We start from the raw sequence: 17,291 nt of genomic DNA, 5'->3' as shown, positions 1-17,291 counted from the left end.
GGCCTGACCAATGCCGCATAGAGGGGAAGGATCACCTCCCTGGACCTGCTTGTGATGCATCTGTAGATGCACGACAAGTTGCGGTTAGCCTTACTACCGCTTCCTCGCATTGGTGGCTCGTGTTCATCCTGGACTCAACAATGACTCCAAGACCCTTTTCTGCCAACGTGTTGACAAGAAGGGTGTTCCCAGCCTATAGGTGTGTTGCTGGTTCCTTCTCCCTAGATGCGGCACCTTGCACTTGTATGCGTTGAATTCCATCCTATTCTCATCCACCCACCTCTGTAATTTGTCTAGATCTAGCTGGATTCTGTCCCTCCCCTCCAGTATGCCCACCTCGCCCCACAACTTGGTATCATCAGCAAATTTGGACAGTGTGCATTCCACACCCACATCCAGACTGCTGATAAAGATGTTGAACAGTGCAGGCCCCAGGACTGAGCCCTGGGGGACTCCACTGCCCACATCCCTCCAGGTTGAAAACGACCCGTCCACCACCACTCTCTGGGTGCAATCATCTAGCCAATTTGCCACCCATCTGACTGTGTAGGCATCAATGCTGAAGTCACCTAGTTTTTTTAAGAGAATGTGGTGGGAAACCGTGTCAAAGGCCTTCTTAAAGTCCAGGAAGATGACATCCATCTGCTGGGCCCTTGCAGATGTGCTCCTTGATAATTTTCTCAAAGGTCTTCCCAAGGACCGAGATAAGACTGACAGGCCTATAATTGCCGGGGTCCTCCTTTCTCCCCTTCTTGTAAATGGGGACCACATTGGCTCTTTTCCAATCCTCTGGTACCTGGTCAGTGCCCCACGAGCACTCATAGAGCCGTGCCAGGGGCCCTGCTATGACCCCCCGCCAATTCCCTCAGCACCCTTGGGTGAAGAGGATCTGGACCTACTGATATAAACATCCCTCCAAAAGTTCCCTAACTAGGTCGTCCCTGACCCTAGGCATGGCGGTGCTTCCCCTTGGTCCGTCCACAGTTCTAGTGGGGGAGATGTCCCAGTCCCTGTTCAGGAATGTGGAGGCAAAGAATTCGTTAAAGAGGTCAGGTTTTTCATTTGCTGCAGCCACCAGATTGCCAAGCTTATTCTGTAGGGGCCCCACGTTACCCGGTGCCTTCTTACTTCCTATGTATTTGAAAAAGGACTTAATTTATTATCCTTAATCCTGGTCGCTAGCCCTAGCCCCATCTCAGCCTTGGCCTTGCTAACAGCCTCCCTGCAGTCCCGAGCAACAGAGGTGTAATCCTCCTTGGTAATAGCCCCTTGCTTCCACTGTTTGTATGCCTCCTTTTTTACCCTCAGGTATCCCTGGATGCCTTTGCTGAGCCATGGGGGCTTCTTAGCACTCTTGCCCCCCTTGGCACGCATTAGGACTGACTCCCTTTGAGCTCAGAGGATTGTCTCCTTGAGGAATGACCACCCGTCTTGGACTCCCATCTCGTTTAAGCTCCGAGACCCCAGTGCCTCTCCTACTAACCTTCTTAGCCTACAGAAGTCAGCCCTCCTGAAGCCTAGGACCTCTGCCTTGCTGCTTGCTTTCACCACCCTGTGCTAGATAGTAAATTCCAGCAGGCGATGATCAAGTACCCACAGATGGTCAAGTACCCACAGGTGGTCAAGTGGTCAAGTACCCACAGACCCCTCACCAAGTCCAGCAAGGCATTTCCCCTGGTGGGACTATGCACCTCCTGGGTTAGGTGGAGGTCCTGTATTCCAGCTAGGAACCTACGTGAGCAGTCGGACCTGACTGACTGCACCTCCCAGCAGATGTCTGGGTAGTTTAAATCATCCATGACAACCACATCCCTTGACTTTACTGCCTCCGTGAGCTGACCTGAGAGTTCCAGGTCCAGCTCATCCCCTGGTGAGGTGGTCTGTACTAGACGCCCACTATCAAGTCCCTTTACCCACACCCCCCTTGCATTCTTACCCAGAGCACCTCAGTTTGCTGGATTCTGTCCCTCCTCTGACCCCATCCTGATCACTGAGGACGTGTATTGCTCTTTGACGTATAGCGCTACACCCCCCTTTTATTTGCTTGGTCTCACCTGTACAGCCTGTATCCCTTGATGTCCACTGCCCAGTCGTGGGTAGAATCCCACCAGGTTTCCGTGAGCCCCACTAGGTCTGGGTTTTTGCTAGCTAGCAGGAGGATGAGTTCCTCCTGCTTTTTCCCCATGCTTCAAGCATTTGTGTAGAGGCATTTGTGGCCTCCTGTAGGTGCTCATGCTGCCCCCTTGTTCCTAAGCCTGCCCTGGCCCCTGTCACTTACCCAGGTACTACCTGTGCGCGTCACCTGGCTTGACGGCGAAGTGTCCTCATGTTCCCCTGCATCCCCATCCCCCATGTTAGGTCACAGCTGTAGAGAGCTTTCAGGGGCCAGATTGCATGAAAAATGCCACTTCTGTCTTTGCCCTGTCAGTGAACTTAAAACCATAGCATTTTCCTGCTTTTCAGGCTATGTGCACTGACAGAAGGAGTTGGGCAAGGAAGAACTGGGCCTTGGGAAAGCTCCTTGTGTTGATCATATCTATAACCCAATAATGGACAGATTCAGAAAAGAATGTAAGTACCTATGTAAAAAAGGACTCAGGCCAGTGATTCTCAACCATGGTCCAGTGGCACTCTGGCTTGCCTTGAAATCCTTTGAGGGGTGCAACAGGGAGCCACACAATGTTGGCACTGTTAGGAGTGCAAATATGATGCACAAAATAAGCTAAAGATTGCAAACAGGAACTTATAGTGTCAAAAACATTCTGACCTTTCATGGTCTGAGTTCTTTGCAACAGAAGAATTGCTCTGTTCTTTTTCTGTAGCTAAAAAGCAAGTAAAAATTAAAAGCTGGCATTTTCTGAGGGTGCCTTGTATCTAATGTGGCCTTGAATCTAACAAGGGGTGTCACGAGTCTAAAAACGTTGAGAATCACTTATGTAGGCAGATTTAAGCAGCAATATTGTAATCTAGAAAAACACCACTCAGGTGTCATCTAACCCTTAAAGCAGCTAAAACTAAGTCCCACGCTCCTCAGCCTGGAAGTTGTCTAGGCACTTTCATTGGCACTTCATGTGCTCAGCTTTGATCTCGACTGAGCAGTTGAACACTAGTGCGAAATAAACACAGGGTGCATCCAGATGAGCACGGTTGTACACTGTGTGGCGCTGCAAACACGTTTGCAGCACCACATACTGCATAGTCCAGTGTTCTCCATGCTACAGGGGTGTACTGACTATGCATGCGCTGCTCTGTTTTTTTTCCATGTTTTTTTTTTGACTGTGGGGTCAAGAAAGAATGCAGAAAAAAAAACCCAGAGTAGTGCATGCTCGCAGCACGTGGTGCTGAAAAGCAGAGCCAAGCCACCTGGAATCACACTGTGGCTGCACAGCTGCAGTTCTGGTAGGTCCCCAGGACCTCAGGTAAGGCTGCTGGGGCCAGTACGGTGCTGACCCCAGCCTCTCCTACTGCCACCAGGGTAACTTGCCATGCACCAAAATGTGCGTGGCACAGGCATTTCCTGAAGACAGGTAGCTGCGGCGCAAAGTGCACCACTGCTAGCTGTCCCTGGGGAACCAAATGTGCATGCATGTCTGGACGTGGCCACAGTGGCTTATTCCACAGTAGGACTAGGGTAAAAATACCCCAAAACATAGGACGCTGCTAAGAAGTGAATGACTCAGTTCTGTGAAGAGGACACTAGATGTTTGGTGCGCTCTCACCCCCTACTGGTTTATTAAGAATATGAGTGATATTTTTTCAGAAGAATCATAGTCACTTAAATGAATAAGAGCAGTGTCATAAAAAAGGGACAGGTGGGAAAAACAATAAAAAAGATTAAATGGAAAACTGAGAGAGAGATGTTCAAACACGCTCCTGGTTTTACATTCCCAGTTTTGCAGGCACAAATAGTTGTCTCTTTATGTTCCAAGGCACTTCTCACTGTATCATCTGTAGTTCAATTTTCCACCCCCAAACATTGTTCAGGGCAGGTCATTTAAATGTTAATTTGTGTGTGCAAATGGGGGTCCACATGCCTAAGTGATATTAAATGTGCCAACAAAACTTCATGCTCAAAACAGGCTCAGTAGGGATTGGACTAGAAATCTGGCCCTAAATCTTTCCATAATAGAAATGTTTTCATTTCCTACCAGCTTGGAGACATTTAGAAATGTCACTGAATTGGATGGAAGTGAAGGCACCCACTATTTGGATGAGAGAAATTTCTTTGCACACAAAACTGAGTACATTCCAGTTGAGCTGTATTAAGGATATCCTTAAACAGGCAAGTGAGGCAAGGGAGACCACAAATCCCTGCTGTTACAGATGTTGTAGAAAAATGCTTCATTGCAAAATGTCACAGACTCCTGTAGAACAATATTTTTCAGGCTAAGGTTGTCTAACTCCTTTGGAGAGCTCTCAGGCAATGTGTGCAGATCACAGCGAGGTCCCTTCATCTATAATCATAAACGCTCTAAAACAGTGGTTCGCAACCCTTTTAGACTCAAGACAGCCCTCATTCCAAGGGGTGTCTCATTAAAGGCACCCCTTGGAAAATGCCAGCGTTTAGCTTCCTCTTATTTTCTGACTACAGAAAAAATAGAGCAGTTCTGCTGCAGAGAATTCAGAAAGACCACAATAGGTCTGAATGTTTATGACACTAGGGTTTTGTATGTGAAATCTCAGGCCATGTCCAGATGAGCACAGACGTTTGGTTCCACAGGGACCTTGCGCTGCACCTATTTGTCCCTGGGGAACACCCGTGCCACGCATGCTTTGGTGCATGGCAAGTTACCCCTGAGGTGATAGGGGAGGCTGGGGCCAGCACTGTGACCCCACAAGCCTTACCTGAGGCTCTGGGGGCCTCCTGGGGCTGCAGCTGTGGTGCTCCTGCCAGGCAGAGCCTGGCTCAGCTCCTGCCAGGTGGCCTGGCTTCGCTTTTCAGCACTGTGCACTGTCCATGTGTGCGCTGCTTCAGGGGTTTTTTTCTGTGGGTTTTTTGACCCCTGGATATCTGGGGGGGGGGGAAAAATGAAGCAGTGCACACACGGGCAGTGCACCTTTGCAGTGCAGAGAACACCTCAGTTCATGGTATGTGGCACTGCAGACATCACATTTGCAGTGCCACGTACCATGCAGCCGCACTCATCTGGACGTACCCTCTGGATTTATCTTGTGAATTATATGTAGATGTTTGCACACCTAATAGTGCTCATATTGAGCAGCAACCATGGTGCCTTTAAAAGAATTTTGCACCACTCCATTGTGCCATGTTAACCTGGTAACCTAGTTGTTAATCACAATTGGCAATGCATAGGGGTCCCCCTGAGATTGGCCGCTGGAAGCGGGGGCGCCAGGAGAAGCACTGGCATGTCCTCCCGCTGCAAGAGAAGCCATGGTGGCAAAACCGGAAGTGCTGGCAGATATGCCACTGGTACTGCCAGTTTTGCTGCTGGCTCCATGATCAGCCACTGGGGGACACCCCTGCCCACTGCTAGTGGGCCAATTGGCCAGTGGGGGACCGCCCCCCATTCGGCAATCAGCTGCTGGAGGACACCCCCCCCCTCCCCGGCGATCAGCTGTTGGGGGATACACCCCTGGTCGGTGATCTGGTGCACCCCCAGACTCGGGAGGCACTAGCTGTCCATGTGAATCACTGATCTAGAAGGTGCATGACACTGTGCAGGCCGCCTCCCGCTCCCATCCATGTCGCCATGAGCGGGCCGGGAGCGATATGCGGACCCGTCTGCGCACGTGGGCTGTGGCCAGCAGCCCGGGCACGCGGGGTCGGAGAGACCCGATGGCGAGCTAGAATTAGTTACGGATGCATAATGGTTGATTTAAAGATTGTTTACTTACACCAAAGATGGTCATGGTGTAGGCTGGACAGTTTCCAGGTTCAGCTCCGCTTAAATCCTCGTTAGAGGACTATGACAATTCGGTTCTTGGCCCCGGAGTTATTGAAGCTCCGCGGATTCGGTTCGGTAATTGGCCCCGGAGTTGTTGAAGCTCCGCGGGTTCGGTAGTTTCTTGTATAGGAAGGGATACGTCTAGGAATTTATCGGCGATGGGGAGAGGCTAGAGGCTGTTCGTTAATTGGCCCCGGGGTTGTTGAAGCCTCTATTGCCTTTTAAGGAAAGCGTTGGGTTCATAAGGATCCGCAGCGCTTTGAGATCTTCACGCTCTTTCTCTCGAACTCCAATTGCTTTCTCTCCAACTTGGGCGGAAACCACCCAAGCTCTTTATACGGCTAGCAAGCCAATCGCTAGCCGCCACGTGTGCATAATTTTACGTGAACCAGTAATGTGGCTCCGGATTTAATACAAAATGCGGCTCGGATTTAAATACAAATGGCGGGAACTCCTTGCACCGTGCATTTCTTAGATGCAAAAGAAATGCACCATGCAAAGAAAGCTACAAATTGGCAGGCATACTCTTTTGCACCGGGGTTCTCTTTTGCAGCAGAAAGCTCTACCGTGCAAAGAAGCTGCAATTTAGCGGGAACATAATTTAGCGGCACCGAAGCACACAAAAACAAAAAATCACACCTTTGGGTTGTGACAGACACAATGGCTTGAACATCAGGGGCGTGTCCACACATGCAGGCACGTGCACTTGCAGCAGGTCAAATAGCAGTGGCCTCTTGTGGCACCGCAAACGGCTTTGAGGCTCTGCAACAGGCACATGCTTGCCTGTCTGGATGTGGCCCAGGAGTCAGAGAATTGTGACCGTGTTCAGATACTGGCAAGGTCTATTTGACTCTTCATTTTTTGGAGATGGATGTAGGCCGGGCCGGGCAATTATTTCGAGCGGAGGGCCACTTACTGAGTTTTGGCAAGCCACCGAGGGCCACATGACAGGCAGCCAGGGGCAGATAAATATTAATTTTCTAAATTTTTTAGGGGTCCCGTGGGCCGGATGGAATGGCCTGGTGGGCCACATCTGGCCTGCGGGCCACGTTTTGCCCACACCGATATAGGCCATTTTATATCCAAGAGAAAAGCACTTTCTCAAAAGCACAGCCTGAATAAATGGTCACTGCTGGGGTTACATACAGAAAGGGTAAATGATTTAATGCTTGTGAAGTGCTTTGAGATCATCAGCTAAAAATCTCTATATCTGTGCAGAATATCACACCAGGAATTCATTCAGTGTATGACAACCCTGACAGTGCAGTCCTTTCCTTGTACTGCATGAAGCTATCAGCTGTGGATATAGGCTGGTTTCTAGTATGGAGTGTGATTCTTGACCTTGCTGCCTAGAAACAAGTGTTATCTGATGCATTCTGACACTGTTGATTATAGTACTTGGTGGGTAAAAATTGTCAGTTGCTTCTCCCCTTCAGGTCCTAAACATTATCACTCTAACTTGCTATGCTTGGAGCCACAATGGATGGTAGTAGTAAGTGACAAAAATAATAGTTTGGGTTTTCATGAGATGTCTTAATGTAATAAATTAAATTGCATAGAAAAATGTGAATGGTAAGACTGATTTTTCCACTGTTGTCACTACTCATAATTTTACATCGGTGGAAGTGGGTCCAATATGCTACCTAACCAGAAATGTAGTGTTTCATACCTACTCTGTACTTAGTTGGCACAGCTGTACTTAGGCAAGGTATAAGACAGTGGTTAGTCAGGTATTCTCTGACTCCCAAGATATAATTTAACCTCTAATCTACTACTTTTAATACAGAACTTTCAAGCAGTTCTGGGTCTTGGTCTTTCTGTGGCCATCTGTTAATAGTTTACATAATTAATGTCCATTACAGGAAGTAACCAGAAGTTATTTAGAAACTGGTACTGTACTTTGTTTTTTAAAGAACAAATATGTGGACTGATAAACATCACAGGCTATTTTATGAGCAAACATCTTATCTTTTGTATATACTGTAGATTGTGTGCATAGTGAATTAGCTCTTATTATCTTGAAAAACTAAATTTCTCTCTTCGTGGATGCTTTCTAGCCAAGAGTTTTAGTAACTGCAGTTTAACAGGAAAGGTGCTAGTTAGTTCCATATGGTTCATATTTTTGAAAAAATGAGCTATGATTAGTTTCAGTGAATATTGTTGTGTGAATAATATTGTCTGTGTTGCTCCCTTTTCTGTTTATGGATTGTAGGCAAACCATTCCTAATTTCCTCAAATGTCTTCTATACTTGAATTGAATGAATAGATTGATGGAAGTAATTTCAGTCTATTGGTTTCAAGTAAACTCGTCTCCTTAACTACCTGCGGTAAAATTGGACATTTTATTCACATGATATTGTTCTTTCCTTCCTGTCTGGCTGACTGAAATGTAAGAAGGATGAAAATACTAAATTTTCAGACCAATCATCATAAGCACCACAACATTTAAAGCCTCTTAACATTTTCAGGGGCCCACAGGCCTGTGTCCCAACAAATAGCTTTAAGGTCAAAAGTGGTCCCAAGTATCCATTTAAATATCTCTTTGAATACCCAAACCCATGTATTTTATTTACAAACACATCTGTGGATTACTTCCTGTGTTGGTCTGTGAGCTCTAACACTAATGCTCTTGCGTATGAATTAAGATCACCAAATAATTTGCTAGTGCCAAAACAAATTCATTATAATCCTAATGTGCTCTAGCTGCTGCTTTGCCTGAGATCCTGTTAGACAATAAGCAAATAACTATGGTTCGTCTTCTACAAAGAAGGTAGAAGTGCCATTCCCGTGTGTCCCTCTGTAGATTGTTTGACGGCACAGATTGATAGGCAGCTGGGATCTGGAACCAACTTCCAAGGGAAGTGGTGCTTGCTTCTACCCTGGGGGTCTTCAGAAGGAGGCTAGACAATCACCTCGCCAGGGTCGTTTGACCCCAGCATTCTTTCCTGTCCAGGGCAGGGGGTCGGACTTGATGATCTACTCAGGTCCCTTCTGACCCTACCAACTATGAAACTATGAAAATATGATGTAAATAATGCTTTCTCCACCAGACTGTCCTACCTAAAGCAATGTCTAAAAATGAGCTCTGGACATAATTAAATGCTCGATTGCCTTTTTGCGTGCAGTAAACAATACAGAACCGTAGTTTTGACTGCATTTTTCCCAGGGCAGATCCTTCCAAGACACTAAACTTAGGCAACCAAATTGTTTTTTCTTGTAACCTTGATTTAAAATAATGTTTCCTGAGGCTGTTCTTCTCCACAAAGCTTTTATAAGCAATTTTAACTGCTAATAGAAATTAGTCAGGTGTTGCTGACTGTGCTATCAAAGTGGGATTGACACTGCATGTCGGACAAGCACTTCATCATTCTAACACTGAGGTTCAACTAGAAAATGTTAATGGGGTGGGGGCATTCGGTATTTTTAATGCACAACAGTGCACATGGTAGAAATGTGAGGCAGGTGGTGGGCTATATGTATCTACAGTCTACATATAACCCTGCATGTATCGGAATGATAATGTCTTCCCACTACTAACCATGTGTTTGTTTCATCCACCTACTGCATCTTGTCATTACCCAGGACTACAAGCAGCCTGTCTCTTTTTATGCCTATACAGTAATTAGCACAGTGAGTTCCCGGTCTCTTTCTGGGGTCTCTAGGCATTATTGTAATCCAGATAAATTAACTATATAGGGCAAACACCTTATTAAAATCAAAGCTCGGGGTACTGTTATTGAGCAGAGTCAGAATAAAAAAAATTGAAAATGTGTAATGATTCTTGGCTTCAGACCAAATTCAGCTTTGATATCAATGTTTTTCTGGTAGCACAGCATGTGTGTACAGGAACTCAAGTCTCACTGTTAATTTTTGATTGAAGACATGTTCCTTCCCAGCCTGCTCTGGGCAGTGTTTTTACTGGGAGCACGCACAAGCTTAAATCAAAGTCCATTAAAATCAATGGGAGACTTATCATTGACTATAGTGGGTGCTGGAACATGTCCCTGTTCAGATAATACAGGGGTTACACTGCTATGAGCAGCCCCAGTACAGGGTGTGCTGCTGCAAGATTCTTGGACATTTTCTTCTATCCCATGTACACCGTCAGTCACTGTCAGGCCCTTTGTCTTTACTCACGCCAAACTCCTATCAAAATACTTTTGCCTGAGTATAGGCCTCAGGATTTGCTTTTGCTTCCTGTTGACCAGGCAGAACAAAGGAGTTCTTCAGCACAAAGAGGATTATTTTTCATTGTTTCTGCCTCCGGGATATAAATGTGAGATAAGAGCCACCTGTTCAAGTGTACATAGCTAGTAGAGATCTTCCCTCCTTTTCTGCTTTTAATAAAGGATTATTTTTTGTCTCCATTATTTTGCCATGAGGAAATCTACTGGAGGAATCAATCATCTTGTTTCCAAAGTTTGTCCTTGTGCAGTGATGCACAACCACATAATAAAATCAGAATACAACTTTAAAATAGTTACAGGGAGTCTCCAGTGCTCAGACAATCAAATTTTAAATTCAGCACAAATAACTACTTTGGGCCGACAGTGAAGGAAAATGTCAGGACACTGCAATTCTGTAGCTAACTGAGAAGCTACCAAGCACTATCTTGGTTTTGAAGACTCTGAAGCCAAGCCAGAGCAAATGATCTGCGGAAATACCTGTGGTCATTGGGATGGAGCATTGAGTTTGGCAGGCATTTGCTGTGCCACGTTCTGAGATTGTGCTGCCATACAGTGATAGAGCTGTGGTACAGATGCTGCATGTTTTGCTGCTGGGAGCTCTGGGAGTATAACCCACTGTGTATGCAAGGTGTTTGTTGGGAAGGAGCCAGCATCTTGCAGTCTTCAGAAGAGTTGTGCTTCTGAATACAATCTCCAGTGTAGGAGTAGGAAGTGGTGAAAAGAGGAAAAGTCACTTCCTAAAACTGGGTCAGAGCATATGTCCCAAGAACCCATTTCACAAAACTTGCCTTTTTGTCTGTGGCTTCCCTGCAGCCAGTCCAAAACAGAACATAGTCTGCTGATGGGCTCCTGGAGTATAACTGTTTTCAGGTTAGTGTCTCTACAAGCTCTACATCATCATTTGGCCACATCCAGCTTGTTTGGTTTTAGGGAGAAAACTTCTCTCCTAAATTACATGGGTGAATTATTCCCTGACTGCAGCTATAAACCCTCAGCTGTCACATGTACCAGAGAGGAAACTTTGAGTGAAGGTTTGAAAAGAAGATAACAGTCGACATGCTTGATTTTGCAAAAGCATGGAATTAGCAGGAAGGAAATGTACCACACCTCACATTTATTTAGATAGCTGTGGGATTTCGTTTGCAGTCAGGGACTAAGAAGTACAATTTTGCACTGGTTTGAATCTCCTGACTTTCATTTTCACCAGCATACACCATCTCTGAATTTGTCCTTAAAGGCACACAACACTAAATTGTTCTGCTGTTGAACTATACTACATAGTGACAGATAAAGCAGAAGTGAAGCTCTTCCATTTAGTTCTGATACTTAAGTTAAATACAGACAGTCAAAAAGCCCAAGGCTGAATCAATTAAATCTTCACAGGTTAGTCTAAGCAGTGTAGATTGAACCAATAAGCAAGCGAACAGACATTTGTTTTGATTCTGGAAATGCAGCCACATGCCTACAGTGGCTCAGGTCAGACGCTGGGGAGATGGGGACGGGGACTAGAGCATACATCCCTGCTCAGCTGAAGCAGACAGATTGGGCCAAACCTAGCCCACCCACCTTGCAAGAGAGATTGCGGGAGAAGTGCAAAGCATCCTGGGATGCTGGGGACTGTGAGTTAATTTGAATCTGGAAGGAATCTGGGACAGAAGTTCAGTGAACCAGTTTAACCCAAATCAGTTATGTCTGATACTACATCCATCCAGGATTTATCTTAAACCAGTTTTGGCCATTTTGATAGCGGTTTACATACACTGAACTTGTTGTGTTACAGATCTGAACCGATCACTTATACCGATTTTATGTGCAACTTCTGCCCCTAGCCTTACAGCTGAGTGGCAATGGCTACATAAATAGTCATAGAATTGCAGGTGGTTGGAATTTTGCACATGTGGCTGTCCATGGCATAAGTAGTTGTATATAATTTGTCCACTGCACCCTCAAGTATTATATTCTTGAAAGAAAATTGTGGTTTTCTATATTTTCTCATAGAGTTACAGTATCTTAACGTTTGCTACAGGCTGTGGAAGGCAATTAGACAGCAATGTGAACTTACAGACAACAGGTTCACTAAACCCATGCAAACAGGTTTGGGGTTATCCAGGTATGCAGAAAACAAGATACCAAAAGGTTGCATGTAGTAATAAACAATAGTTTGTTCTCTCTCCACTATTGCTGAATACCAGAAATGGGGTGCAAATTCTCCTCTCCTTTACACTGATGCAATGCTAATACCTATGTGTTTTAGAAGCCATGAATTAACAATTCTAAAAGCAGCTTTAAATATAAAGCAGATACAGGCTGACTAGGCATCTGTTTATGTAAATTAATAACAATTGCTGCAAGAGTAGCAATTATGGGTAGCATTTTGACTTTGTGCCTTCTTTCTTATTATTCTTTTTAATTAGGGATGCTGTACTAAGGATGAAGCCAGTCACTGTGGGAGAGAATGAACACACAGATAGTTGTAGACAAGTAGTTAGGTTTAATCATGTCCTTTGTCCCTCTGAAAGGCAAGGAGAAAAGATAATAGGCCAAATCCTGCAATTCCAACTCAGTCCTTTCCCCAGCCAAAATTGGTATAGAAACCAGTGGTCTCCGAAAGGACTTCTTCACATAAGTACCAAGAGTAGAGTGAATATAGTGACTGTCAGTTTCAAAGACTTTTTCTCATTTAGAGTTCAGTTTGACACAAGGTTTTCCCATCTCCTGCCCATTATGATCATGTACTGTTCAATGAAGTAGTATTTAACACCAGAAAGCAAAGTTTTCCTCAAATACTCACTCACATTTGTGTGATCTCGTGACTGTTTCTGCCAGTAAACTCTCATACCAGTCAGAATACATATGGAAAGCAAAATCCAAGTCAACTTAAACACAACTGATGTGAACTGAATTTATATTTGAGCCTTTGCATATAGAAAATAGTCTGTAGTATTTGAACAGCTCTAATACCAAATGTCCAAAAACCTTATTCTAAAATTGAATATCAGCTGCTGTAGGGGACATGATTAGACCATCAGAACCTGACTCAGGAAAGCATGCTAATGAAGAGCAGTACTTAAGCATATGCTTAAGATCAAGCACATGCTTAAAAACTGAGCTAAATAGGGCTTGAATTAAGCATCCTGAATTGTGGCTTAAATGTTGCCATTTAATAGGATATAGATGGGAGTTTCTTACAATAAATACAATTCAAAATAGTAATTGTGCTTGCTGTGTTTTTTCTAAAATCTCTGAAGGAAGAGGGATTCATCTGTACTCAGTCATCAGCCACAAAGATGAAATGTGTAACAAATTATGAACCAGTGTATAGATTCCAAGTAGATACTTTTCTTTACAGAATAATCTGAATCATTTCTGAATTAAGAAAGATGCACTAGCACTATGGAGGAGTTTTACAAAGGGTTCTCCCACGATTCAGTTTTGTAAAAGACTCGGTATGTTACCTAATGAAGGGCCTGATTTGTGATCTTAGGTGAGAATACCCTGTGCATTCATTGCACTTGATGAGGCCTTATTAAAGAGTCCCCCATGGGTTTAATACTGTTTTGGTTAGAAGAGGTGGAAGTAACATACATTGTGCGAATATCTGACCATTGGAGCCTCATTGCATGCATTTGAGATGGAAATTCAGGCACTCTGATACAAAAATCATAAACATTTATTGAACAAACGACAGCAATTTCTGGAGAGCACTGTGCAGAAACTGGAAGAGATGCAGTGATTCACCTCTTTGTCACAACCCAAGGGTGTGATTTTTTGTTTGTGTGTGCTTCGGCACTGCTGAATTATTTCCCGCCACTTGTAGCTTTCTTTGCAGGGTGCATTTCTTCGTTGCAACACAGAAATGCATGTTGCAAGGAGTTCCCGCCATTTGTATTCAAATTTGCGCCCCACTATTGGTCAGTTCTAAATTATTCCTACGTGGTGGCTAGCGATTGGCTTGCTAGCCGTATAAGAGGCTTGAGTGGTTTCTGCCCAAGTTGGAGGACTCCATGAACATCAGGAGGAGGAGACTTCATGTCTTGTGAAGCTCTCTAAGTGCTGTGGAGCCTATCGGACCAGCGTGTATTTCAGGAAGGCTATAGAGGTCTGATCAGCCTCTAGCCTCTCCCTGTCGCCGAACGATCCCTCGATGTACCCTTCCCTGCGTGCACAAGTTCCACAGAGCCTAGCAAACTTCGTGTGAGTGAATCCAGAGCTCTTTCCGAGTCCTTAAACTGGGACTTAAGTGAAGTTTTCCTGGAAGTTTTCCAGCCTGCACCGTGACCATCTACGGTGTAAGTAAACAATCTTAAATCAACCATTAAGCGTCCGTGCCTAATTCTAGCGTGCTGCCTGCCTTCCTTGACCTGGCGTGTCCGGGCTGCTGGCCACAGCCCACCGCGCGAAAAAAAGGGCCTCGGACTGCTCCCAGCCCGCACACTCTTAATAGTCCAAAGTAGCACTATCTTTTTAGCAGGCCAAGTCACCTTATCTTTGAATATAATTGAAATCCCAGCACCCACCTGGTATGAGAGGAAAACAAAATGGTAGCTTAAATTTTCCCTATTTTTCCTCAACTTAAATTTGCATAGTACTGATATACATATAGGTTCTTTTCCTTTAATCCTAAAGCCAGATTTAAAATTAAATGGAAAATGTTTTCTGTCCTAACAAATGCAAGGGATACTATAGAAAAGGGATTAAATTTTCAATAAAAAGGCTGTATACTAGAAAGCAATTTAAAAGAAGGCTGGTGTCATATCAAAGATAATTATTTAATTTTCATTTGAACCCTTATGAATGACTCATAATCTCTGTTGTATGCAGAGCTTCCAAATAAATGGCTAAATTTAACTCCTATGTGCCTTAAATAAGAAACATGTGAAGAAATTGTACTTGTATCTCACAGTTCCAGTGTAGATGGAACAAAATACGTGGAGATAGGTTTTTTATATTACTGTTTCCAGTCAACCTAAGCAGCAAAAGGCTGGGTCAATCCTCCCCCTCTGTTATTCCTGTAGCCTCATTCTGGCAATTACAAAGAAGGCAGAAAGCAGTTGCAAGTAACTCCTTTAACTGAAAATTGCACCAGTTTGGAAGAGTTCCCAACAGCTTCAAACTATTAATGGGAGCTAGATAGCCAACTCACCCAGGAAACTACAGTCATTAGGCTACTCTTTCCTTTGAACAGCAACACCTTATTTAATTTATGTTTTATGTTGCCGTCTTTCATTAGTGTATCTAAGTATCATTCCATAAAAAACAGTAGCGATAGTAAGTTATTTGTGGATTTAATGGTGTCTCTGGAAGTTCTGTCTTTCTAACCCAAACTCTGCTTGGGTTAGATAAGGTAGGAGCACTGGTGGGGGTTGTGTGTGAAGGGGGATTTCAGTGTTCTGAGTATCATTCCTCTGAAGGAAAAAAGAGGAATGTTTTGCAATTCCTAACAATTTGTGTGGGGTTGCACAAGATTCAAAATAAGAGAAGAATAAGCAATCTAAATAAGAGGTGCCAAGTAGAAAGGGCATATGGGGAAATCCAGAGGCAGGAATATTCTAACCTGAAAATCCAAGCTTTTACTTCTTATTGTTATGAGCTCATAACTTGTTAGCCACTGGGTATAAATATTCATTCAAGTACTTCCAGAAATGCAGAGAGGCTGAGAAAACAGAAAGCTAGATGCCAGAACTATTATTTTCTAATGACCGATTCACTCCAGATTACCAGAAATCAAGTGAATGCTTGAACTCCTACTTCTCCACAATCCCATCTTTAACATACTAAAGGACCCAGTGCTTTCCTCTGTTGCCATTTTTGGGATGGTTTTCAATACCAATGACTTCTGTCAATTCAATACTCCTAAATCAGGAGTTTAATCAATACTGAGGGTGTATGGCAATATGACTTCAGGCTAGGAAATCACTTACATTTGGGTGCAAGTAAATGCAGCAAATTAACTGTCTGGCACTGGGTTCCTCTTAACATTCAGTGACAGTTCAAAACAAAGCAACACATTCCTAATTTGGACTGGATTTAGCAACACACTTAGGCATGTATGTGGGTCCCACTGGAAGCTGGTGAAGTTTAAGCAGCTCTTTAAATTAACCATCTGATTATTAAGTACTTTGCTGAATCTGGGCTTGAATTCTACTTCTTTAAATTGTCCGGTTGATCTGATGGAGGTGGAGAATAATCCTACTTTTCTGAAGCAAAAGTTCTTACCATATCTGGAAGTCAGTCACACTTTGAGGCTTTCACATAATTTCTCCCCTCTAATAGAGTGCAGGAAGGAAGGGAACTTCAGGATCTTCGGATGAAATTGAATCTAAGCAGACAAGAATTATATTTCTTTCATAAATAAAAGGCCTTTCATAAATCCAGGTACACAGCCTTGGTAAGCAATAGCTGAGGAGGATGGGTGTCATTCTTTAGAAGGGAGACACTTCCAACTTAGTCAAATAACTAGTACTTCCGTGCATCAGCTGCCTTTCAGCAGCCCTTCAGGTAATTCTGATCGCAGAAGGAGCTTGTTCCGATTACTGTGCAGGGGCTTCCTCTTTGCTGAGGCTCCTAGACCTTTCTCCAGGCCCCCAAGCTCTCTGCTCTGCCCTGCCCCTTGTTACCCACGTGGGTTGGAACAAGGCCTTGCCCCTTTGCTCTTCCATCTTCCTCCCTCTGTAAAGCTGTTTCCCCACAGTCATCCTGGCACAGGATTAACTCTGTTCCACTCCTCATACAACAGGGGTGGGCAATTATTTTGGCTGGAGAGCTGCTTAACGAGCCTTGGTAAACTGTAGAGGGCTGCAAGGGTAGCTCCACCCCTTGATGGGTGCCCTGCCCCCTGGTCACCATCTCGGGACTGGAAGTCCCATCTCTAACCCCTGACCTTTGCCACCAGAAGTCCCTCCCCATGCCCCAGAACTACTCAGTTTGGCGGGGAAGATTGCCGTCTTGAAACTAAAAAACAAAACAAATCAAATCATATACTAAAAAAATAAAATAAAATAAAATAAATCAAACATCTACTATAATTTATTTTAATTATATTTAAATATATTTTGTCCTGGTTTGTATTTGCACAGTATATATAGAGGTGATTGCATAATAGCTCAAATACAGTCTTACTCTTGTATATTGTGTGGGGGGGAGTGGGTGTGTGTATGGTGGCATGTGAGGGGGTGTGGGGTATGTAGTTGAGGTGGGA

The 17,291-nt window shown here is 44.3% G+C and overlaps 1 protein-coding gene and 1 long non-coding RNA gene across 3 annotated transcripts in view; one reads left to right on the top strand and one right to left on the bottom strand.

Moving 5' to 3' along the window:
- NXT2 (nuclear transport factor 2 like export factor 2) overlaps nucleotides 1–17,291 on the top strand; it is a 60,122-nt gene that overhangs the window by 31,339 nt on the left and 11,492 nt on the right. The window lies entirely within an intron of this gene.
- LOC112551880 overlaps nucleotides 14,324–17,291 on the bottom strand; it is a 3,506-nt gene continuing 538 nt past the window's right edge. For both annotated transcript variants that reach the window (XR_003096216.1, XR_003096217.1), the window contains exons 2-4: nucleotides 16,310–16,412; nucleotides 15,648–15,746; nucleotides 14,324–14,375 (exon numbers count right to left, since the gene is read on the bottom strand). This is a non-coding gene — a long non-coding RNA (uncharacterized LOC112551880). The remainder of the gene's footprint in view (nucleotides 14,376–15,647; nucleotides 15,747–16,309; nucleotides 16,413–17,291) is intronic.

Source organism: Alligator sinensis, unplaced genomic scaffold (genome assembly GCF_000455745.1).
Source record: "Alligator sinensis unplaced genomic scaffold, ASM45574v1 scaffold646_1, whole genome shotgun sequence".
Lineage (NCBI taxonomy): Eukaryota > Metazoa > Chordata > Crocodylia > Alligatoridae > Alligator > Alligator sinensis.
Note: the sequence above shows the minus strand (reverse complement) of the source record. Positions and strands in the feature narration are given on the sequence as shown.